This window comes from Talpa europaea (genome assembly GCF_964194135.1).
Source record: "Talpa europaea genome assembly, chromosome: 6".
Classification (NCBI taxonomy): domain Eukaryota; kingdom Metazoa; phylum Chordata; class Mammalia; order Eulipotyphla; family Talpidae; genus Talpa; species Talpa europaea.
Genome location: NC_140072.1, coordinates 103,307,884 through 103,333,946, shown reverse-complemented (window position 1 = coordinate 103,333,946; position 26,063 = coordinate 103,307,884).

Here is a 26,063-nt window from a genome sequence, read left to right as displayed (position 1 = left end):
AGTGAAGCACCCAAAGTCACCCGTCCCCTCGTGGGTAAAACTCCATCCATATGGGATCGGCCCAGAGCAAGACCCCAAAGCCTGCCACAAGTCTAAAGCATCTTCCAGTGGGGACCCACAGAAAAGAGTCAGAAACAACCAGACAAGCCCGGAAGGAAAAGAGCAAAATCAACATTAAGATAAAAGCTGCCATGGTCACCTCTCCACGGGTCTCACCCACATCTGTGTCACCCAGTCCACGACCAAAAGACAAGCACAGTTTCTTTACGTGTCTCTAGGCTCCATGCACCTCCTCCAGGGCTCCTTCTGGCTCCATCCTGCTTCCTTCCTCAGTCTCTTCTGCAGCTTCTCCTCTTCCTGCTCAGCTCCACCCTCCCTTGGGTGGGGCAGGGAACCTCCCCCTTTCCTGGGGACCACCCTGTTACAGATTCACCAGAGACAGAGTGGGGATCACAGCAGGTAGATTCACTGAAATACAGTGCTGAGGGGAGCAGCAGGCGAGATAAGAGAGGTCTGCCATGCCATGTGGGTTGCTCCCTGGCGGGCAGGGGATCGAACTTGTGCTGCAGAGGCTACGGACAGCTTCACAGTGCGGTGCTTAACCTCTTGTGCCACCAGGGAGGCCCAGTTCCAGGTTTATTTTTATAATTCTTAAAAGAGTTTGGTTCTACAATGTTCTTACATATACTATGATTCCAAATTACTAAAATGATCAAATCAAACTCCTTAGATCAAACATATCCTTTTTAAATCTGCCTCTTTAAATTTTTGCCACTTCCTTCCTGCCCTTGTGTTTTAGCATAGCCAATTTCCCACATAAGATGTAGGTTTTTCACTGTTAATATGAGTAAGTTAATTACCATACATTGTCGGTTTTAATATCCTACATTTTATTTTCTAATAAATAGTATTTTAGCTATCTACTAGAATTGGGGAGACATATCTAGTATTAAATGTTGTCATTTTAAAACTCATGTTCTAAGTGTCGTAGTCGGGGCACCCCAAAGCAGATCCCGAGGCAAATATTCCTGTGTAAAGAATTTATTAAGGAAGAGCTCCCAGGCAAATAACAGGGAAGGAGTGGAGGAAGCAAGACAAATATAGAGAAGTCAAGGAAGATGACATGGATATAATTTCAGGAAAAAACTCACTGAGTATAGCTTCGATCTGATACATCAGGGAAATTCTTGCATTTATGTTATGTCTTGGAGGCTGTCTTAACCAAAGGCCAGTAAGCTTGTCTTTAATACTGCTATTCACACCGGTAATTATCTCAAGACTGCATGCAGAGTGATGGACTATGCCTTCCAGGCAATTCTGGCTCTCTTTGGACTTTGAGTCCAAGGTCTGTTCTGGAAAGAAATGTAACTATAGACTATTGAAAGAAAAACAAAGCTGGAGGAATTGATACAGATATACCTCATTGGGTCTGAATATATCTGGTATAACAGAAGTGCCCTGTTACAATGAGGTTTTGACAGAAAAGTGCCATTTGCATTTATATATTTAGGAATTTAAAAAAGTGATCTCTTCATGGCCAAAAGCCTCATGAGAAATGGGACAAATATTACTAAAATATGAGTCTTCTGAGAACTGTCTTTACAGGCCACCTAAAAGTAGACCTTCTGCTTATCTGATCAGGTGACTTATGTGTGTGTTTAGGAAAAAAGACCTTGCCTATCGAGTCAGCCCACCAATAAGACCCAAATCTCTGTACCTCAAACTCAACGGCGTCTGTTCACTCTGTTGGTCATCAAAAACTTAGCACCCTGATCTGCATCTATAGTCTTGAATTCTCTAGAGAACTTTGTTCCAGAAATCACTCTTTATTTCCCTGGGTCTATGGAGGGTATCAGGCGTCAGTCCTGTTTCTCTTCAGGATTCCTGGTCTTCACATGGAATCCTACTTTTCATAGTATCATGTTTCCTGATTATGAATCATGTTATTTCCAACAAAGTGAGGGTATGAAGTTAATGAAGTTTTCAGTAGTTTATGAATTGGAAATTTACTTAACATAATCTTGTTGCTAGGTAATATTTTCATGTATTCTCTTTGCTTAATGAACAATTAATATAATTATTTTATCTCAAGATAAATTGAGTCTTATTTAGACACGGCTTTGCACAAATATATCTGAACGTCCCTCCCCATTCAAAACAAAACAAAACAAAACAACAAAATCACGTAAAAATTCGCAGTTTAAAAATGAAATATCAGGGCCTCCCTGGTGGTGCAGCGGTTGAGCGCTGGGCTGCAAAGCTGCCCGCAGCCTCTGCAGCACTGGTTCGATCCCCGGCCGCCGGTGAGGGTCCCAGTTGGCGCGCAGACCTCTCCTGTCACCCACTGCTCCCCTCAGCAGTGTACTTCGTCAGTCTGCCTGTTCTGCTCCCTGCTCTGGCGAATTCTCTCACCCTCCCACGCTTATGACTGTACCCAGTGCTTGTATAAATAAATAAATAAATAAATCTTTAAAAAAATGATATATCATTTGTCAGAGTATTCCCTACATACCCTACTTCTTGAAACCTATAATTTTAATATTTCCTATTTGAGTATAATGTTAAATTCTTCATTTCATATTGTCTCTGATCTAGTTTGGCCGTGCTTATGAATTCTACTAGCTATCATCCATATTGGTCCCATTATCAGCTAGAGAATGATATGGAAGAGACTCACAGGATGGCTGAAGGCCCAAGCTTCTGACCTTCTTCAGAGTTTCCTATGTCTGCTGTGAATGTGTATAGAGATCACACTGACAGTTTTTACAAGGCAAGGCATTTGTTTATTAACACTCTGTTTAGACTATCTCTGATGGTTCTGTAGCAAGACTGAATTAATTAGATTTTTTTTTGCTATTAGCATAGAAAAATGATACTGGAAATTTGCTGCTGTCTTAATTCTGTAAAACTGTTCCCTTTTTATGGAAGATAGAACAAAGATGAGTAAGTTAATTGTCATGAAGCTAAATTTAGTTCATGTTGCTTCTGAAACCTAATAATTTATCATACATGGCATGTTGCTTACATTTGAAAAGTAAAGTCCTCTGTTGTCTGATAGTTGTAAAATATACTTGCTGTTTCCAAAGTGGAATTTTAGTTATAATCATTAATTATTTAAGAAATCACTGGAAACAAAAAGTTATTTGAAAAACATCTTTATGCACATGATCACCTCACTCTGCAAAGTTATGGAATTTGAAAGAGCAGTTTGGGCTAATTTAAGATAATGTGAATGGAAATAATTGTTCCTTCCATAGACACCTTAAATTCTTTATTTACTTTGAATTAAGAGCATCAATATGTGATTAAATCAAAAATTGAAGTATTGCGTTCCCATTAGATGTTCAAATGCAGGTTTAACAATTGCTTCAAATGAAACAAAAAATAATACATTGTTTAACTCAAACAATAAATTAAAATTATTAGTAACCATTTTACTTTATTAATAAAATTGTATTAGTAGTGACTATATGTAGCATATACTAGGCTAGTCTTCTTAATTTTTTAAAATAAAATATTCAGTGATAGGTATAAGTCAAGCAGAAATAGTTGGAGTCCTTTGTTAGAACTTTTGTTCTTTGAGAAGCCTTGTTCTTTGTCTTTTAGATTATATATTTTTTATTTTTTTACAATGTTGCTCATTTTTAAACAATATTTGCTTCCCCCCACCCCCTCAGGTGTAGTCCCCATAGAGTTTCCTTCTCATATTCACCTGTGCACCATCACCTCAGTCCCCTGTGCTCCTCCCTCCCTCCCTCTGATCCCTCTCCCGCCTCCTCCCCTGCAGTATGTCTCTGATTTATAATTGTCCGTTTTTGCTTTGTTGTGTTTTGTACTGTTTACTATTTTTTTTTTGTACTCTGTGTGTGTTTACTGGTTTTTTTTTTTTTTTTACACAGATGCTTTATTTGGTTCCCCTAATTCCTTCTAGCTCCATCCACATTGCTGTGAATGATATGAATTTATCTTTTTTGATTGCTGAATAATATTCCATTGTGTATATATGCCACATCTTCTTGATCCAGTCATCTATTTTTGGGCATTTGGGTTATTTTAGGTTTTACCTATTGTAAATAGTGCTGCAATAAACATAGGTGTATACGTGGTCTTTTGAATCCTTTGGGTAGATCCCTAGGAGTGGAATGCTGGGTCATATGGAAGCTCCATTTTCAGTAGACTGAAGAACCTCCAGGCAGCTTTCCATAATGGTTGGACCAGTTTGCACTCCCACCAGCAATGTAGGAGAGTTCCTTTTTCACCATATCCTCACCAACATTTGTTGTTGCTTGTTTTTTGATATGTGCCATTCTTACTGGTGTAAGGTGGTATCTCAGTGTAGTTTTAATTTGCATTTCCCTGATTATAAGGGATGTTGATCATTTTTTCATATGCCTGTTTGGCCATTTGCATTTCCTCTTTGAAGAAATGTCTTTTAAGTTCTTCTGCCCATTTCTTGACTGGGTTGTTAATTTTGGTTTTGTTGAGTCTTGTGAGTTCTTCATCTATCTTTGTGATCTGTCCCTTATCAGTTGACTGGAATGCAAAGATCAAATCTTTGTATTATAAGTGATGCAGAAATGAAACTTACAGAAACAATAGAATAGAGGATGATAAAAATTCAGAATTGAGTATACTATAATCTGAAAATTGAGTTTTTGGATTTTAAATCCCATGTAGTTGAGACAGGTGAGGGAGAAAGAGGGTATAAGTAGAGGTGGGTTTGTCAGTCTTTTCCACGGTAAAAATAAATAAATTAACAAGCATCAGTATGTTATCTGGGCATTTTAAACTCCCTGTGATAGAAGAAAGTGCCAGTTCTTATTCCTAATGTAGACTTAATGATATTCATTTTCTTTCTCAATGTTTTGTTTATAAATGCAGTCTTGGCTGTTTAAGCTATGGTAAGCAGAATAATGTCCTCCCGAAGGTATCTACACCCTAATTATCTGAAGTTGTGAATAGCTCCCTTTACATAGCAAAATGGAATTTACTGATGTAATTAAGGTTGTAAACTTTGAGGGCCTCCCTGGTGGTGCAAGGGGTTAAGATGCAACCTGTGAAGCTATCCGCAGCCACTGTAGCACGAGTTCAATCCCCAGCCAGGGAGAAACCCACATGGCGCAGCGGACGTCTCCTGTCACATGCGCTGCTCCCCTCAGCAGTGTATTTCATTCAAGCTGCCTGTTCTGCTCCTCATTCTGTCTCTGGTGAATTATCTTACCCCCCACACCTCTGGCCCGTACCCCAGTTCTTGTATGCATAAATAAATAAATCTTTAAAAAAACAGGTTATAAACTTTGAGACAGGTTATCCTGGATTATCTTAAAAACTCAAGCTATCACATAGTTACTTAAAAATAAAAGAAATTTTCTCAAACTGGGTTAGAGCAGAGATTGAAAGAGGAAATGTGATAGAGAATCTACTTGCTGTTGCTGATTTGAAGGGTAGAGGAAAGTGCCACTGTTAGGGGGAAAGGATGTCCTGAGCTAATCCCATACAGGCTTTGTGGACTCCACCCCCACTCCAGACCAAAGCCATCAGGACATTGGGAAAGACAAATCCCATCACCACCAAAGGGAAAGTTGCTGGGACCTGAGGGTGGATTTATGCAGCCAGGTTTGGTATAAAACCAGACAGGTGGGCCTTGGGGGTCTTTCTCTCTTGCCTTCACAGCTCTGGGCTCACTGCCAGTTCTCAGAGTGCCATTTGGGATTCCAGATCGGTGAAACAGGTAGGACGCATTTAAGACTTTATTTTCCTCTTTTCTCCCTGAGTTGTGCATTTCCTCATTTCCCCTTCCCTTGTAAATAAACCTTTTATTATTAACCTCTTGTGTGTGCCTGCAGTAGAGTATTAATAAGTCCTTTTTAAGCATGCGGGTGAGGACCCACAGTCAGGCACCCCGTTTAATATCGGGGCTGTCCTGTAACACCACACGCCAAGGAGTGCATATTTTCCTTTGTAGTATGTTCATTTATTCAGTTAATTTCCAGACTAATTTCACTTTTTAAAATTTGATTTTATTTATTTCTTTTAGGGTCTAATAGTCTTGGCAGCTGTTTATTATGAACATATGAGAGAATACCATGGGACAAATATCTGTCAACTATTTAATATGAGTTATTCTGCAAAGATTTTGACACTAAACTGGTAGCTAACAATGATTTTCTATGAAGTATTTTTAGAAATTTACTGAATAGGTATGATTTTGGTGTAGGACTCACAATTTCACCTGCCATATAAATGAACCACAATGAGTGAGTTTTACAACTCCCCTTGTCTTCCTTCTTGGCATATAAACCCAGCTTCAGTATATTGGTTGTTGATTGCACATATTTCAGACCTTGACTGCTGTTCTTATTTCAAGTTCTCTTTGCACACATTATTTCTTCATGTATTCCTCTGGCTTTTCAGAGAAGTCTTATTTTTTGCTGTAAGGTTTTCCCAGTAGAAAGCTCAGATGGTTAATAGTCCTGCTTGCACTGTTGTTTAAATATGGGACCATAAATCTCTGTTGCAACTTTTATTTAAGGTTTTAGAAATCAGTATCATTAAGAAGTGTTTTTTCTTAGGAATAACTAAATCTTCATTTGAAAGATGTTGGTGATATCAGTGATCTCAGGGGATAGATACAATACAGATGGTAGGGAGGCTTTGTTTTTCTTCACTATTTAAAACTCCAAGCTATTTCTCATGTTTTTAAGACTATTTTTAAAAATAGGTAATTTAGTCTTTCTATTGATGGTTACAAGAACAACCACAGGAAAAATAAATAAATAAAAACCTACTGAGAGACTTACAACAACTTGTCAATACAGGTTGTTTATATCTTTATTCCACATGTCTTCTTCAAATCACAGCCCTGAGTGAAGATACTGCCTTTATTTGGGGCTAGATATTCTTATGATGAAACTATGCAGACTGGTAATATCTGCAACATAATTTCATTTCATGCATTCTTTCCAGGTCAAACCAAGTCTTGTGCCAAATTATAGCATCAATTGTGTAGAAAAGATTTCCCTCAGCGGGCATTGAGAATTACAGAGAAGAGAACAAATATTTGGGTACAGTAATAAAATTTAGCATACTATATTTATAATAGATTTATTTCTATATAATTCCCTACTTCTATGCTCTCATTTATTAGTACTGGATTGAATACACTCCCTGTCTGGAATGAATCAACTGCCTTAACCTAGTTCTCGCAGATAGTGCATACTGAATTATTGTTATGCAATTTTTCCAAATTTTTCCAAATCTATAGCTAATGGTTAAAAAATATAAAATAAGGTGCTATATTAATCAATGTTTTCTTAGCTATCATAAAAATTATTAAGGTTTATTGTGAGTCCACCATGTATATTTCCCTGCATTTCTTATTAATAATATTCAAATTCCTTTTTTCTTTAATAAGGAGTGGGGAAAGGACAGGAAGGAATTTATTATAACTTATCTTCATCTTATAGAGGGAAAAACATGAACAACAGACCAGTGTGTAGGAAATTAAGATACAGTGTGGAGGAAATTAAGATACACAAGGACATTTTGGAAAATAGAATACAATCTCTTATTATTGGTTAAATGGATTTGGGAAGCTTGAGGTAAAAACCTATCATTGAACCCTAAATCTAAGGTTTATGCTGAAGGCTAATTCATTTGTCCTTTGAGATCCTTGCTGTTACATATATATTATTAAAAAAATAGAAATTTTTATAATATTTTCCCCAGTATCACTTTCCTCATGGGAATAATAAGGATGTGTACTTATGCTCTGAAAATATTATTCATGTGTGGCCCAAACAAAATTTTCCTAGTTTCTAAACCACAAATATATGCAAACCATTAATACACTGAACAACTAAGAAATATTTGCCGCCTTTATATTTCATGTATATAGTCTATGAATAATGAAAATATACTAATGGCATCAATTTGCAGAAAATAAAGATGTAGAGTTTTAGAAATAAGTAATTTAAAATGTCAAAATAGTTCATTTGCTGATTTTTGTTTGTTTAGTTTTTAATCTTCTATAATTCTATTGGAGAAGAGTACCCTATTAGCCGGGTATTTGATTTACTTCACTAGATATGGAAAAACTTAAGGCAGGGAGATAATGCATTTTCTAAATCCGATGAGGTTCTTTTTTAATCTAATACATGCACTAATACATTAGTGGTAGAGCTGGGAAGAGATAGGTGGAGGGGGAAATGCAGATGGACCCATGTCCTGGCAGTCTGTCCTGCTTTGTTTCCACAGCCAAGATTTCAGGTTTGGTTAGAGCAATAGCTGAGACTAAAAGTGGAAGGTAGTTGTTAAAGCCAATAAAGGATGGAATGGGATCAAAGAAAAGTGAAGGAGACACAACACGACCAAAATCTTACAGAAAGGAACAGAAGAAAGATAAGCGGCCTAGCCTGAATTGTGTAGAAAATTGTACTGTGGTATGTTTACCTTTTCACATTAAAAAAATTTGGCATAAAGCCTTCACTTCTTAAAGAGAGGAGAATGTGGCAAAGGACCTGTGGTGGGGTGGGAACTCTGTGGATTATGATGCAGGATCTTGGATGTTTTGGGTGTGGTAACATAGTTTTGTAGAGGTATGAACCTATTTGCCTATATTATGTACACTGTTCTAAAGCAGTGTCACCTTAGTAAAAATTAGTAAGTTTTTTAAAGAGAGGTATTGATACAAAAATCATGATTTTACCAACCATCTTTTCTGAACCTCAACCTTATAAACACTGATTCTGTTAAAAGTAGCATACTCCTTTGTATTTAATTGTTAAAGTATCTGTTTCTAAGCTAAACTATAAGCCCTCTGTGAAAAAAGGTTGTCTTATTATTCTGATCATTTTGTTTGTTCTGGAATGGCACTTTACTAGCTTAAGACTCTTATGTAGATGATAAGATACACAATAAATGAATTAATTTATTGTGTTTAAAGGTGGTTGAAGAGATGTTAGGTTATATATTTCATTGTGGATTTCTAAAAAAAGAGTATAATTATGTAACCCCTCTGTTTATCTAAGATGTTCATATCTGTATATGTATTTAAATCATATAATATGTGCATATATAAATGCATGTTTGATATAAAATTATATATTTATTGTTTTAATCAAATATATAATATACATATATTGTTATTTTATATAATTATAAATTGATATATACACACATATAATCTGTGAATATATGTTTATGTATATATTAGATGTAAAAATTTATATAAATATTAATGATTTTACTTTAATATCTTTTTGTATTATTTTTCATTAAAGTAGCATTGGTTTGCAACACTGTATATGATTCAGAGGCATTGGGCTCATACCTCTTCAGATGTTACCACACCACACCCACTACCAAGGCACCCACAGCCCTCTATCATAGTCCTTTAGACCTCCTCTATAGTATACTCCATACCCTCAACTCTCCCTCTAGTAGCCTCAATTCTACAGTCATTTTAGGGCGGTTGTTTTGAATTAGTTTTGACTGTACTTTTGTTTTGTTCCTCTGTATTCCACATATGAGTGAAATTGTCTGATATTTGCCTTTTGCCACTGACTTATTTTGCTTAATTCCTTTAATAGGTTTTTCACTCTAGTATTTTCAGTTGCATTTTAGTGGTTGCTCTAGAATTTACCACATATATCTTAATTTATTAGCATCTACTTCAGATTTATACTAATTTAATTTAGATTTATACTAATGTAATTCAAATAAGATATAGAAATCTTACTCTAATATAGTTCTATTTCATTTTTCACTATTATTGTTATGTTTATTACATCTATATAGTTTGAAAACCCATCAATACTTAGAGGTATTAGTTTATATAAGTGTACTGCTTTTAAAGAAGCTGAGATAAGAGAATAAATATATATTTGTAACATCTATTATATTAACCTTATTATTTTCCATTTCTGTATCTCTTCATTTCTTCCTGAGGATTTATTTGCCATATGGTTTCATTTCCTTACTCCAAAACAGATTTATTTTCACCCACCTCCTTTAATCTGTTAGTGCTAAATATATTGCATTTCTATATGTTTTAGCCCCAACAGTGCAATGATATATTGTGTATCAAAGAGCAATTGTGTAATATTTATTTATAAAATAAGTATTTATTTACACAATTGCTTTTAAGATGAGATAAGAAAAAAGTGAAGTAATATGCCCTTAAGGTTCTGTAATTACATAAATACTTTTACTGGTGGTATATATATATTTTTTGGTTTCAGTTCTATGTAGATTTATTTACATGCTTTCTGCCTGAGGAACTTCATGTATTTTTCTTGAATGTAGGCCAGCTAGCAATAAATCCTCTTAGTATTTGTTTTTGGAGATGTCTTTATGTTGCCTTCATTTTTGAAACATACTTTTCCTAGATACAGCATTTTGAGGCTTTAGCAGCTTATTTTTAGGGGAGGTACTTTGGTTATTTTATTCACTGCATTCTGGATTTTATTGTATCTGATAAGAGTCACTTGTTAATCTTATGCGGTCTCCATAAGTGATAAGTTACTTGCAGCTTTCAAGATATTCTCTTTGTTTTTGCTTATCAATATTTTTATCATGATATGTCTGAGCGCGCATCTCTTTCACTTATTCTGCCTCTAGTTCATCAAACCTCTATATGTGTAACTTACTCTTATTCATCAAATTTGCAAATATTCTTCAAATATTTCCTATTCTCCTTTTTCTCTTTCCTATTCTTATGGTGCTTCTATTACAAATATGATGTTTTCCCACAATTCACTGAAGTTATGCTCATTTTTCTGTATTTCTTTTTCTCTTTGTTCTTCAATGTATTAACAGTCTTTCCTCAAGTTCATAAGTTCTTTTTCCTGCCAGTCCCAATCTTTAGTAGAACATTTCTAGTGAATTTTTCATTTTGGTGATTGTACTTTTCAACTCAGACTTTCCATGCTGTTCTTTTTTAAAAATTTTCCATCTTTTTATTGTTATTTCCTATTTGATAAGACATTGTCAGCATATCTTTTTTAATTCATTAAAAATAGTTTCCTCTACATTTTGAGAATATTTATAATAAATGCTTTGCAGTTTTTGTTTGAACCAACCTTTGGGTTCCCTCAAAGGCAAATAATATCTAGTATGTTCTTTATTTCCTATGTTTGAGTCACATTTTCCTGTTTCTTTGCACATCTCATATATATTTGTTGAAAAAAGAACACATAGTTCCTTGTGATTTTGATACCTTTTCCCATTCCTCTAGGTCTATTTGTTGCTATTATTTGTTAATATTCTGTAGCAATTCTGGACTTTTGACCCATGGCTCAGATTTTAGCCGTGTAATTATTTGTATTTTGCTTGTTTTTGCTTAGTTTCTTGAGTGAACTAGTTCTTATCTGGGGCTAGTTTGCCTGTTCTACAGTGGGACCAGGTAGGAGAAGACAGTCTCAATTTTTTCACTGGCACTTTTCTGAAACTAGCTTTTGCTATATCAAACTGAGTAGGATTGGATCTGTCCCACTTGCACTTGTAATGCAGTTTTAGACTGGGAGCTGGGGGAGAGTGTGTACCACTTTTGTGACAGAATTCTGACATACTGATCTTGGGAGGGCTCAAATACTATAGATTCAGAGTGTTCTTACTGAGATTTATTTCTTGAGTAAAAATTTATTCATTTTCTTACATGTCATTAGGACACTTTACAGAGATTTCAATGGTGGTTTTAATATGCACAAGTGATTGTTTAGCTGGGAAGAGAGACCGCAAAGCTCTTGCCACTGCCAGTTTGGAAATCTCAATAATTCCCTTTTCCTACAGAAAATAAAACAAATATAACATTTAAAGACACATACTGCTATTTAAGCTATTTTCATAGGAATTATTTGTCGCTATGCCGCACTAGCTATTTCAGTTTGCTAGATAGCTCCTGGTATTAATATTCTAATATAGAAAATAATGCCTGTTAGTACAGTGGATTTAATCTGCACAATATTCATATAAGTTTCACAAAATTTTATTAGGTTCAATACCTTTTGACTTTGGATTGGTTTATTACCTAAGACATTTTTTCATTTTTGTTTCTGGGGAGACTTGCTCTTATTACTAAAATAAGTGGAAACATTTTATACATACATATATAAATTTGTTAAAATATTTACACTCTCACTGAGTGTGTGTAAATTTATGAGAAAATTCAATATATAAAAATAGAAATTTATCACAACAACATATGTTAATATTTTCTAGATGTATGATATGGGGCAGAAGATTTTTTTTAACATCTCAAAAGTGTTCATATTCTAATCTGTTTGAAATCAAGAAATAAGTCCCTTTAAGGCTAATTTCAGAGATTTCTGGTCTCTCAGGATATAACTGACATTTTTAGGCAAAAGGAGATACACAACTTTCCTAAAAGAAAAGTTGTAATAAATTAAAGTGCTAAATTCTTTTACAACTTCAAAAAGAATTTCAATTAAGATGATAAACTAACAAGACTTGAGCATTATTAATTTAGAATTATGCATAATTACTGATGTATAGGAAAAGATAGTTTGTTCTAGTACCTATTTAACATGGACTATTTATGTACTTATTAAAGACATAAGGTTTGATGGATTAGGAAACCAGAAATACAGAATTTTAAGAACCTTAAAGTACTAGTAAGATAACATCTGTGTTAGTCACGACTTTAAAGGAAATCTCAGATGTTAATTTCTTATTCAAATGAAGGCCAAAACAAGAAGCCAAAGGTTGCTACATATAACTGTTCTTCCATATTGTTTTATTTATTTATTGACCCTGCTTCATGCTCCCTTAAAGAATTTCAGACTTGCAGATACGTCTAAAGACAAAGGTAATCATTTTGGGAAGATTTGATGGTCAGGCACACATTAACCATATACTCCCTGGTCACAATCTGCTGGTACATAGTCAGACCTAAATTGAAAGGTTGGGATTTGAATTCTATTTACATGCCTGGAGGACAAGAAAGTGCCTTTGGTGAGCATGCATCCAGTCCGCACAACATGCTATCTAGTGCCTGACTTTCAGAAAGTTTTAAATCACCCACACTTCAGTATCTGCAGTGCCCAGGGAACTGGAAAAACAATTGCAATGTTTCATTTCTGTCCTTTAAATGCTACTGAAAACTTTAATTTAAAACTGTTTCCTGGTTTTGGTAATCAAATAAGCAGGGAATCATAAAAATAGGAAATGTGACAGCTGGAAGGCATGGTCACTCATTTTGCAGATGTGGACAAGAAGGGTTGGAGGGATTTACTCACCTGATCAAGGTGATGAGTGAGAGAGAGCAATTTTTTAAAATTCTCAACTGATGATGAGATAAGCAGTAAAACCTTATGAAGTAATAAATAGAAAATAAGATTGGTTCAAGGACACATGGATTTTACACTATAAATTTACAAGTTTAAAGTCATAAACTTGGTGCATAAATCTAGATACATTATTTTCTCTTTCTGAATCTTACCTGCCTTATCAATGAAGGATTTGAATGAGAATTTTTTAAGTTTCTCTTCAGAGCTCTCATTTTACAGACCACATCATAAACAGTACAAATACAAACATGAGATATTAACGTAAAGTAAAATGTATTCATATTATCGTTATTCAGTTATTTCACTTCACCCAGCTCATCTTTAACTCTCCTGTTTTGTTGTCCTTTAAAAAGTAAAGATATGTTTAAAAGATACCTCATTTCTCTTGTTCTTCATGTTTTCCATTGTAAATGACCAGGATGACTCTAGTTCATTGCTTCTGTTGCTTTAAGAAGTTATTTCCAGATGTACACATAGTATTATCAGAGAAGTCTGCATTGAGTTTGTTTCTCTGTTCTAAAATCTGAATTTAAAGGCAAAAAACAACTAGAATATTATACTTCCTAAGGAAATATAATTATGAGTTAGCATTGAATAAATGTTTAAAATGAATACTATATAGTGTTTTTACCATACAAGAATATTCCGTAATGATATTTTTCTTATACTCTATTTTAGTCTTAGATTTAGATTTCAGTGTTGAATAGTTCCTATAGCTTTGAGGAAAATAACAGAGGGCTGATGCCTTCTCTTTGATCTCAGGCTTATGAGTTAAAGCTTGAAATTTGATTACCCTCATTATTTTTGGCTGGTATAATTATAAATGTGATTAACAGTAATAAAATATAATTGTACTGCTCATGAAACCAACCAGAAGTTTTTCCACCTTAAAAATTCACCAGTTGTCTTCTCTGAGCAGGGCACTATTTATATTTCTTTAAATTTTATATTTTAGCTATTTTTTTAAAATCCATTATCACTTTTCAACCCAAGTACCTCTTTGGTGCATTTCAAGTATCTCAATATTAAATCAATGCTAAGTCAATATTGAAAGTCCTAATTTAGTATTAATTCATTATGGTGAATTATGAGTTTTTCAAACATCTAGTTCTTACATTTTATTCTGCTGTGATGATACTAAGGTAAATAGATATAGTTTCTGATGGTTCAGTGTAGGATCAAAACAGGCTTTATGACAAGTATTTGCAATAAAATCTGGCTAGTGCTGTAATAAAAATATTCCCCCTTAACTATGAAAATCTCTGGGATTATAACTGGGACAATAGCATCCCAGATGGATTATTAATATACCTAATAGAAAATGATCGGGAGACTTGGAAAACTCTAGTCCAGAGAAAAGAAGTAAGTAATGTACAGATTCTAGCAGTAAATATTATCACATGAATGCAAGCAATTAAGTAGAAGTAGAATCATTTAGGTGCAGTGGTGAGCTGGAGCTGATCCATACTATTCACAAGAACTGAATATTTGTTTCTTTTCCGAACATTGTCTCCAATGACATTGGGGTCAGGCCAGAACTGGGAATATGAACCCTGTCCTAGAAGTTACTTTTCTGTTGATACACTCCTAAGGCCCATGGTGATGGGTTGCTTGATGCTTAACAAGATATTTTTCTTTCTTCCAAGGATGCCAGTAACGCAGTACCTGAAATACACCCACATGTCATTTTATAATAATTGATAATATGGAAGACAGCAACTGCTCCAGTAATATTATCAATAGTCTAATGTTTGATTAATTCTAGACTGACTGGGTCCCTATTCCAGAAATGTATCAATAGTTTTGTAATCCATAATACCTAGACTGCTCATTGAGACCTTGGACATGAGAGCAGAAGATCTCCCCATTCCTGCATGTTCCCACATTTCTTTCTGTCCTATGTAACAGGCCTTCACTTGCTGGTCTAGAAGGCAGCCTGGTTTGAGTACTAGCTCTGCTGCCCTCCCAGCGTGGTGTCACTCACTAACAAAATGCTTCCTTAGTGGAAATAACCACATGGTTAAGAGTCTGGTTTTCTGAGCATTGGCCAGGAAATCTGGTTTGGTCGGTAACAACACCACTTTGATAGTTTCATATTGGTCATGGTGGATATTAATATGATGGAAATTTATAAATTTCTCATTTTGTCCTCTCTCTTTCTTTATTCTGGAGATTGGTAGCTAAATATTCCTCAAAACACCACTGCTTTAAAAAATGAAACTAGGGCCTCCCCAGTGGTGCAGCGGTTGAGCGCTGGGTTGCAAAGCTGCCTGCAGCCTCTGCGGCGCTGGTTTGATCCCCCCGGCCGCCGGCGAGAGTCCCACATGGCACGCAGACCTCTCCTGCCGCCACCTCTCCTGCCGCCTGCTGCTCCCCTCAGCAGTGTATTTCATCAGTCTGTCTGTTCTGCTCCCTGCTCTGACTCTGGTGAATTCTTTCAACCTCCCGTGCTTCTGACTGTACCTAGTACTTGTATAAATAAGTAAATAAATGTTTGAAAAAAAAATAAAAAATGAAAGTAGACCATTATCCCTCATCGTGTACAAAAATAAACTCAAAATGGATAAAGGAACAGGACAGAAGACCTGAAACCATAAAATATATAGAAGAAAATATAGGTAAAACACTACAAGACATACATTGCAATAACATCTTTAAAGACTTATCACCCAAAGTGAAGATAGTCAAGGGAAAGATAAACACCTGGAATTACATCAATCTGAAAAGTTTCTGTACAGCAAAAGAGACATTAACCAAAACAGAAAGACACCCCACTGATTGGGAAAAAAATCTTTGCACTCCTTCAACTGATAGGGACTGATCACAAAGAACAAATAACTCACAAGACTCAACAAAAACAAAATAAAGAATCCAGTAAAGAAATGGGCAGAAGAACTTAAAAGACATTTCTCCAAAGAGGAAATGCAAATGGCCAACAGGCATATGAAAAAATGTTCAACATCCCTTATAATCAGGGAAATGCAAATCAAAACCACATTGAGATACCACCTTACACCAGTAAGAATGGCACATAACAAAAAAACAAGCAACAACAAATGTTGGCGAGGATGTGGTGAAAAAGGAACTCTCCTACATTGCTGGTGGGAGTGCAAACTGGTCCAACCACTATGGAAAGCTGTCTGGAGGTTCCTCAATCTACTAAAAATGGAACTACCACTCATAGCAGGAATCTAGAAAACTTAAATAAGGGACCAGGAAAATGAATAACTATAAGAAAGTGAAAATCAAAATCAACAAAAAAATGAACCAGAGACACTTTTAGGGGGGCGGGGGCGGGAGGGGAGGGATTGGGGTCAGAATGGGGGGGCTGCAATTGTATGGGGAATATAACAATAAAATTATCTAATAAAAAAAAAATGGAACTACCATATGACCCAGCAATTCCACTCCTAGGGATCTGCCCAAAGGACACAAAAACATTGATTCAAAAGAGCTCCTGCACCCCTATGTTTATTGCAGAACTATTTACAATAAGTAAAACCTGGAAACAACCCAAATGCCCCAAAATAGATGACTGGATCAAGAAGATATGGTATATATATACAATGGAATATTATTCAGCAATCAAAAAGATAAACTCATGACATTCACAGCAACATGGGTGGAGCTAGAAGGAATTATGATCAGTGAAATAAGCCAGAAGGAAAAAGAAAAATATCGGATGGTTTCACTTATTGCAGGAATAAAAGAGAACCAAATAAGACATCAGTGTAAAAAAATATTAACAGTACAAAACACAACAAAGCAAAAACAGACAATTATAAATTAGAGACATACTGTAGTGGAGGAGGTGGGAGAGAGATCAGAGGGAGGGAGGGAGGAGCACAGGGGACTGAGGTGATGGTGCAGGAAACTATGGAGACTACACCTGAGGGGAGGAGGAAACAAATATTGTCTAAAAGTGAACAATTATATAAAAAAAAATTAACACCACTGCTTTTGTTATGAAATATTTTCATTAGGGTGTGCACACAAAAACATGCAGAATTATGATGCAGCTACTTGTGGGCATGAGTCTCAATGTTTGTGTTTTGCACATCTTCACAGGGGGTATGTCTATATGCTAAAGCTTGAGAAACATTGACAAACATATGATGGGAATCCATTCAGCATTCTGAGATGGAAAGTGATTGATGATTTGTAGTGGGGATGAAACTGGTGACCTGGAAGCCAGTAATTTTGTGTTAGTAGAGCTTCTCTTCCCTTCTGGGAATACTAAAATTGATAGTTTGGAGATTGGGTAAAACAAAAAGGTATACCTCAAAATCTGATGTTGTGTCCATGTGCTCTTCTGTAGAGTTTCAGGGGTTGAAGAAAAGTAACAGAGGTAATCTGGAAGGGTGAACTTTAATTTTTCCCCAGGTCCAGAAAAGACATCCTACAGCATAGGCAAGGAAGCATTTGTCTTCTTTATTGTAGCATACTAACGACGAGTGGCTACTGTTGTCAAAGTCTGGAATGTTTATAGAAGAGGATTTACAAGAGAGCAATGGAGTATCTTACAATCACAGGTTCAGAAAGTACCTGATTGAACCCCACAATGTGATGCTTAGGCATTAGGACAAAACTGTGCTTAAGCTAAGCTGGAAAAGAGCTGTCAACACTTTATAAACTGTTGAAATAACTTCTTTATCAGTAGAGCATTGCATTGCCTCGCCACTTAACTTTCACAACTTTATCTTCTTTTGAACTATTTAATTTCTTATTATGATCTTGAGTGCTTGGCAGATAGATGCATATAAAATGACATAATGGACCTTTTATGGGCTATTCAACTGGTGATCTTTGAACTCTCCAAGTAGTCTGTGAAAAAAAAAAAGCCATTTAGCACAATTTTTAAAGCAATCTGCATTCGAAAACCACCCTGATGGTGTATTTATTGGTTCTAGTAAAACATTATACATCATTAAAGTTTTTTTAAAAAGATATGAGAATCTGTCAAATTTATAAAGAGTGACTATATTCCATTCAGGTCACTGACCATAAATCTCATGACTGAAGTTCTGGTATATTACCTTTCCCACACTCATTTTGGCTGTACTCTAGGGGTCTAAAAACATTCAAGTTAAATAAACTAGTAATGTAATTATAGTTCAGATACTTATTTAAATATTAAAATCATAAACTGAAGAACCCTTACATTGATCAAGATTGGAATGTGAAATACAAACTTCCAACTGTACTTGTCCCAAGGACAAAGTTTCGAAATGTCTGTAATAGTTTGGATGAGAAGACTCTAGTTGCTTAAAACTCCTCTCTTAATAAGAGGCAAAAGGGCATGGATAATTTACCTTAAAGTCTTAGTGGCCAGTGAAAGTCCAGGATAAGATTAGGAAAAACTCATTTTAAGAACTGTAAAGATGGGAGATTTTACCATATTCGTAAGCTAAAAAACTACTGGGGCCTCCCTGGTGGCGCAAGGGGTTAAGACGCAACCTCTGAAGCTCGCTGCAGCCACTGCAGCATGAGTTTGATCCCGGGCCAGGGAGCTACCCACATGGCACAGCAAACCTCTCCTGTCTTGCCCTCTGCTCCCCTCAGCAGTGTATTTCAGTCAGTCTGCCTGTTCTGTTCCCCACTCTGTCTCTGGTGAATCCTCTCACCCCCCACACCTGTGGCCTGTACCCCAGTTCTTGTATGCTTAAATAAATCTTAAAAAAAAAAAAAAAACCCTTCTACCGCATAGGTGCTAGCTGGGAACAACTCTGAGTCAGAGAGAAGGGACGTCATCACCCACAGCTCTGCAGACAGCGTGAGCTTCAACATTTGCTTCAGATTCCTTTGCACTGTGAGATGGGCAGACCCCACAGGACCCTTTGCAAACATAATGGTTCCTACTTCCCACTTTTTTATGCCTTTGTGCGATGCTCTCACCTGAGTGTAGGTAGGATCTATGATTTGTTTTTAGCCAATAAAATATGGGTGTTCTCTCTTCTTCCCGGGCATCCATGTTTAATTCATTCCTGAGGTTTGGGAAATGTTCAACTGTTAACATCTTTGAATAGGGTCGCTGCTCCTTTCTCTCTTCACCTTGTGGAATACCGAGAAGGGGTAGATATTTGTGGCAGATATTGTGGCAGATATTTCTAATTGTGGCAGATATTTCTCATAGAGTTTCCTCATTTTTCTATGTCATATTTCCTTCTTTTCTAATTGAGTGATTTGTACATCTGAGTCTTCTATTTCGGAGATTCTACTGCCAGTCTAATTCTATTTAAAGCATTTTTCATTGAGTCTCTTTTTGTGTTAATATTTTTAATCTCTTGGGTGAAGAACTGTCTTTATTTCTGAATTTCCTTTCTAAGATTTTGTACCTGACTAACTACCTTTAACTGACTTTTTAGTCATTCATTTAGCTTTTTTAATTTGTTGTTTGAAAGTCTTTGCCCTCTATTTCTGTACCCTTTGTATGTCCCAGAATTTCTGTTCCTCTCATTCATTTTGCTTTTCCATCTTGTGTTCAGATATTCCTTGTTTCCTAGTTGTGTGTGTTGCCTTTTTTTTTTTTCCTACTTTTTTGTAGTTAGGATACTGGGTTTAGTTTTGTTTGTTTCTTTTCTTAGTTTACCTTGGTATGAGGCAGGGGCAGAAGAGTAGTCTGAGGCTTAAATACTTGATCTCAGTTTTATTGAGGAGTGAGGTTGGTCACCTGTTTCCTTCTCCCTCTCCACAGCAAGTTCTCTTTGTTGCTTCAGTTGTCCTAACTTACCGTAACCCATCTTTCTGATGTGTCCTTCAGTGGATTGTGATCTATAATGCTTGCTTCTCTTGGTGAGAGGGCTGGGTCTGGTTCACAGGGTCACATTATGGACTCAGTTTGGCCTGGTGGGATAGAAGTACCGAAGCAGGGTCTGTAACCCATTGCTACCCTATGGCCACCACAGCAACCTCCACAACTATCCTGCTTGATGCTTTCCAGGAATTGATGAGTTCTTTTTCACCAGTCCTCTAATTTTTGGGCTCTGCCTGGTGACTTTTACTTCTGGGGCAGAGGTGTGGGTGAGGGAAAATTTCCTTCACTTCCTTGGTTAGTGTCCCAGGTCAGACATGTGGCTGCTACTCACTTTCTGAAAAGTCCTTCTGGGGAAATTCACAGCGCCCTGAATTACCCTGTCATGGTGCCATGATTGCCATTTCCTTAGCACATTTTGCTAGCAGGGATGCTGCTTTCTCTGCGTTCCTTCCCCTGTCTTTCCTAAAGCAAGCCACCAACCTAAGCTTGACTCCTCCTTGGGAAAGTCCTGGGAATCTATTGTGGCACTTTTGAACCTTCCTTTGACCAAATATTACTTTTTATTGCTCTTTTTAGGAAAAATTATAATCTCTATTTATTCTTCTATGATGTGGGGCAAATAAAATGATTTTGATAGCTTAATTCAACTCCAATTCTGCAGAGTGCAATTTATCATTTGTACACAACTATAAGATTGTTAACTTTTCCATATTTAGAATGCCAGAAATATGCAGACTGATTAATTTTCACCTTTTGATATAAAAGTGTTATAAAATTTATCTTTTTCATTCAGCTAGGTTGCTTTTTTTTTTTTTTTTTTACCTACTCTATGGGCAGTCAATAATAGTCATTGAGTGGCATAAATTAAGCATTTTGAAAATGGGCATGTCAGGTTCTTAAATAAGCTTATAAATAATTTCCTAATTTTCTTTCCTGGGTACTGTCCTTATGACTTAGGAGAATAGTAAAGATCCGTTGATAGTAAAATACAAAATCTGCTTGAAGAACAGTGATTGGCCATTCAAAATCTCTTTTTAATTACATAATCAGTTTTTAAGACTTCCTATTGCACAAAAGTTTCTTAAGAACAAAAGGTATAAAGAGGAAATGCAAGGAAGTAACAAAGAAGGGAAGGAGGTAGAGAAAACAGGAGAGGGAGAGAAGGAGGTTGGATGAAAAGAAGGAAAGCTTTAAATTTAGCATTGGTTTACACATTTCTCTGGAGTTAGAGCTGGCTTATCTCAAGTTCCTAAAGTCATTTTTAGAAATTATTTCTCTCATTGTGTTAAATGCTATCTAAGTTGCCTCAAAGAATCAACCAGAGGAGTATTTACTTCTTTATCTCAACTCTGATTTCAAATTAGCAAAACATACGGTTCTTGTCTAAAAACATGCTTTTGTATGGGAAGACATTAACATACCCAAAATCACTGAAGGACAATGATGTTAAAAAATAAATCATACCAGGGGCCTCCCCTGGGGGTGCAGGCAGCTGAGCACAGCACTGTGAAGCTGTCCGCAGCCTCTGCAGCACGGGTTCCATCCTGGCCCCTGAAGAGAATCCCACATGGCAGGGCAGACCTCAGCTGTCTCGCCCACTGCTCCCCTCAGTAGTGTATTTCGTCAGTCTGCCTGTTCTGTTCCCCACTCTGTCTCTGGTGAATCCTTTCACCCTCCCCTGCATCTGTCCTGTACCCCGGTTCTTGTACGCATGAATAAATAAATAAATAAAGCTTAAAAAAAAATAAATCATACCAAATGTTAAGTTGTGTGTTTCAACCTTTAAAATTCATTATATACAGAACACTGAGAAATTCCTCCAGACTGGATTATTCAAATATATTTTCATAAAAATTTTAAAAAGTGAAGTTTGTTTAATATCCTAAAAAAACTGTTATCAAGTTTGTAAAGAGGACATGGAAATAGTTTCCAAGAAGATGAAATGAAGGCCATGTCCTTCTGGGAAAAAAATGGCAGATTAAAAATGTTATTGATTAGCATTTCTGAACAAATTCCTCAATGATTTGGTCAAATATATTGTAATTAAATAACTGACAAACTTTCTAGTAGGAGTTGGAATTTGTTTTTGTGTGTTTGATAGAAATCCACAACCATCAACACTTTGGCCTTGTTGTACCTTCCATTCATATTCAGCCAGAATTTCATTATTGTAAATTTCCCTTAAGGGGTCTGAGGTTATATAAAATCCAGCATCCTGATTCTATGTGAAATTATTTCCACAGTGTGTTGTGATATTGCTTTTCTGACTTTCTGCAATAAATAATTCTACATAAAAATATATATTCTCTCAGTTCTTTTCTATGCCACAATCTCCATGAGGAAAAAATAACTGGTGTTTGTTTTTTTGGGTAATTTTTAAATTATGTGTCAGTAACTTTGGGATGCATTAAATCTGCAATAGTAAATTTGATATGGATTGCTTAAATATTTCTTGTTTGTGTTCATCCTTGTCTATCTCCAAGGCAAAGCACCTAAAGAAAAATAACACTAACTTATTTTAGTAATTAGCCTATCAGAGAGAAAACATACTGCTTCTTAAAAAAAAAAAAAAGAGAAAACTTACCAAAGAAGACTAAGTGGAGATATCTCTTGTCCCTCTTTATGGCTAATCAGAGAAATACTTCATAAATTAGTTGACCCATATATGTATAAACCCATATATAATAAGCACATATATGTGTAGTTTTATTTCTGTACTCTTAATTTTGGTCCACTGATCTGTGTCTACTATAGAGGGCTGATGCTTAAAAGCAAAGGAGACAAAAGAAAAAATAAATGAATGGACAAGAGCAAATAAAATAATCTGCATAATGAAAGTCATTATTGTTAAAATGTAGAGCAACTTACTGAATGGGAGAAAATATTTTCAAATCATATATTAGGCAAAGGGTTAATGACCAAAATATATACAAAATTCATAACAACAAAATGGCTTGATGAAAAATGCATAAAGAATCTGAATAGACACATTTCCAAAAAGACATACCAATGACAAACAGGCACATGAAAAGTTACTCATTAGCTCTTATTATTACGTACATGAGATTCAGAACAACAAATGAGATATCATCTCACATATATGAGATACAAACGACAAGAAAAAAGTGTTGGAAAGATGTCTCTATAGCGAGAAAGAAACCCTTATACACTTGAGAATCTGAATTGATGCAGTCATTATGAAAGCAATATGAAGATTCCTCAAATAATTAGAAATACCATATGATCTGGTTATCCCATATCTGGGTATTTCTTCAAAGAATATAAAAATGCTAATATTCATGGTGTTATTAGTCACATAGACAACAATCTAAGTGACCATCAACAGAAAACAGGTTAAGAAAATGTGGCCTATGTAACATGATCCAGCTAATATGGAAAGCTGTGTGGAGGTTCCTCCAAACACTGAAAAAGTATCTACCATTTGATCCAGTGATTCCATTCGTAGGAGTCTACCACAAAAACACTAAATTGAAAGAAAACCTGTGCTCCTGTTTATTGTAGCAATATTTATAAGAGCCACACTATGGAAACAACCTAACTGTCCCAAAACAGACAAATGGATCAAAAAGTTGTGGTATGTATACACAATGGAATACTACTCAACAATCAAAAGATAAATTTATGCCACGGATGAAATGAAGGAAAAAGATAACTATCAGATGGTTTCACTTATATATGGATTATAGAGACTCCAAACAAATGGTAAAAAACAAAACAAAACAAAAAGACAACTTGCGAGCTGACCATAGATCTGAGACATACAGCAAGGGATGGGGAGGCAGAGGGATCACAATAGGGGAGGGAAGAGCACAAGGGACTATCATTATGGTTCACAGTATGGTGGTGGGAGATCTACAGGAACTATTCCTGAAAGGAGAAACCAAATACTGTACAAAAGTAAACAACGATGCAAAGAAAATAAATTTAGGAAAAAAACTGAAACCAGTTTCTTGACAGCCTCTGAAAAGTCAAAATGCCAGAAATTCTTCTCTTTTCCTCCTGGGAGGAGGCAAGTGGGCTGTATAGTCCTCTGTCTCATATAATGTGTACACTTTGGAGCAGCAGGGTTCTGTCCTGACTTTTTTCTTTTAAGGGCCCTCAGATATCTAGAGCATGATGGGTCCTCTCTGCACTCTGAGACAGACCAGATAGAAACCAATTTCTCAAACAGCTTCCTGAAAAGTTGGTATGTTGGATGAACACACGTCTTCTCTTTCCCTCCTCAGAGAGAAGCTGAGATCTGGGTCTTCTCTAACAATGTGGAACTACGGTCGGGACAGACACTGGTGAGAGAGGGCTACAAATTTTCCTACTGGTTTTGATATGGCTGGTTTAGTATTTGTCTGGAGTGTGAAAGCATCTTAACTGGTTAATGAATTCACACAAAAAGTGTATGCATTGTTAAATCAATGCTCTATGGGTAGAAGAGTCTGGGGCTTTCTATTCTGCCATCTTACTCTTCAAAAATCTCTTGTTGCTGAAATATGTTTAACCGAAATATAGAGATTTTGAGAAAGCTATAATGAAGCTACCTCTAGAAAAGGATGTGTTTCCAGATATAGACAGTTATTATTAAAATCTTGAAACATTATTTTAAACAAAAAAAATATTTTAATTCTGAGAAAGTGCAAGTAGGAACTCTTCCCACACATTTTTTTCAATTGAAACTATCTCATCAATGTAAATAAATCTTCAGAGATTCAACAGCATGGAGAAAGAGATGTTTGCCAGCTTCATACTATCAAAGTAAATAATGTCACAGCATGCCAATTAAAAGTACGAATATAAATGTGTTCTTCAAGTAGATATTCCACAATGTGTTTTGAAAAGATATTCTAGCCTGGCTATATTTCAAGAACTTTTCTACATAGAGAAGCTAATTCCCTAGCACAGATACACCTCACATGTTTTGTATTCCTATGAATTTTGTTAGAGGTATTCTATCTTCGCTGTCCTTGATTCTAGATCACACTTTGATCAAATGTTCCTGCATATTACCGTATCATAAACATTATACTCCAGATTCATCGTGACATTCCCTACCTGCATTAAATCTATGTCCTTATAGATTTCCTCCTATTTCTTGCTCTATTCATATTTTTCCTTAAAAGTAACAGGAAAACACCCAGAACTGTGACTGCAACATTGTTTAGATACAATAAATGCTTGTTAAATCTATTTTTACTGACTCTGCATCTGAGAGTGAAAGCTCTGTTGCAGTCAGCCTACTGTCTGTCTCAAAAACAGGCCACACTGTCACTTCTAGAACACCTCTACAACTTTTTTTTCTGGCATTTACTCCGAGTATCCTTTAAAATCCAGCCAGAACTATATCTCTTTTATGAGTTTTCCCTTATTAATCTCAATTACTCTCAAAATTCATTTTTTTCTTTTTCTGAATATTACCATTTGTAACATAGTCCATGGACTTGAAGTCTTACTCATATAAAGTATCACACTAGATGCTGGCATTTTCATTACAACTATATCCTCTGCTTTTGCATTGTAAAGATAATGTCTCATGCTCCTGTGTCCCTCCTACACAATCTCTTCATAATTCAGACTTGGAAAATTAATTCATTCAAAAAATGTGGCATTATTTTGTCTGGGCAATGCATTCACAGTCTTAACTGGTACTTTTTTCAATAGAACTTACAATATTACAAGGAATATTTTATTTATTTATATTCTTTTATTTTTTATTTTTTTGTGGGACCCTCGCCGGCGGCCGGGGAACGAACCAGTACTGCAGAGGCTGCGGGCAGCCTCACAACCCAGCGCTCAACAGCTGCACCACCAGAGGAGGCCCACAAGGAATATTTTAATTGTTTTATGTTTGTTAATTCATTTTACCCTCATGATAGCTTTATTAACAGACACTTATCTTGATCCAATTATAAAATTACAGCTAAAGAAACTGAGGCACTGAATTAAACTTCATCCAATTTAATTAAACTTGAGTTTAGATTTTCAACCTTGGC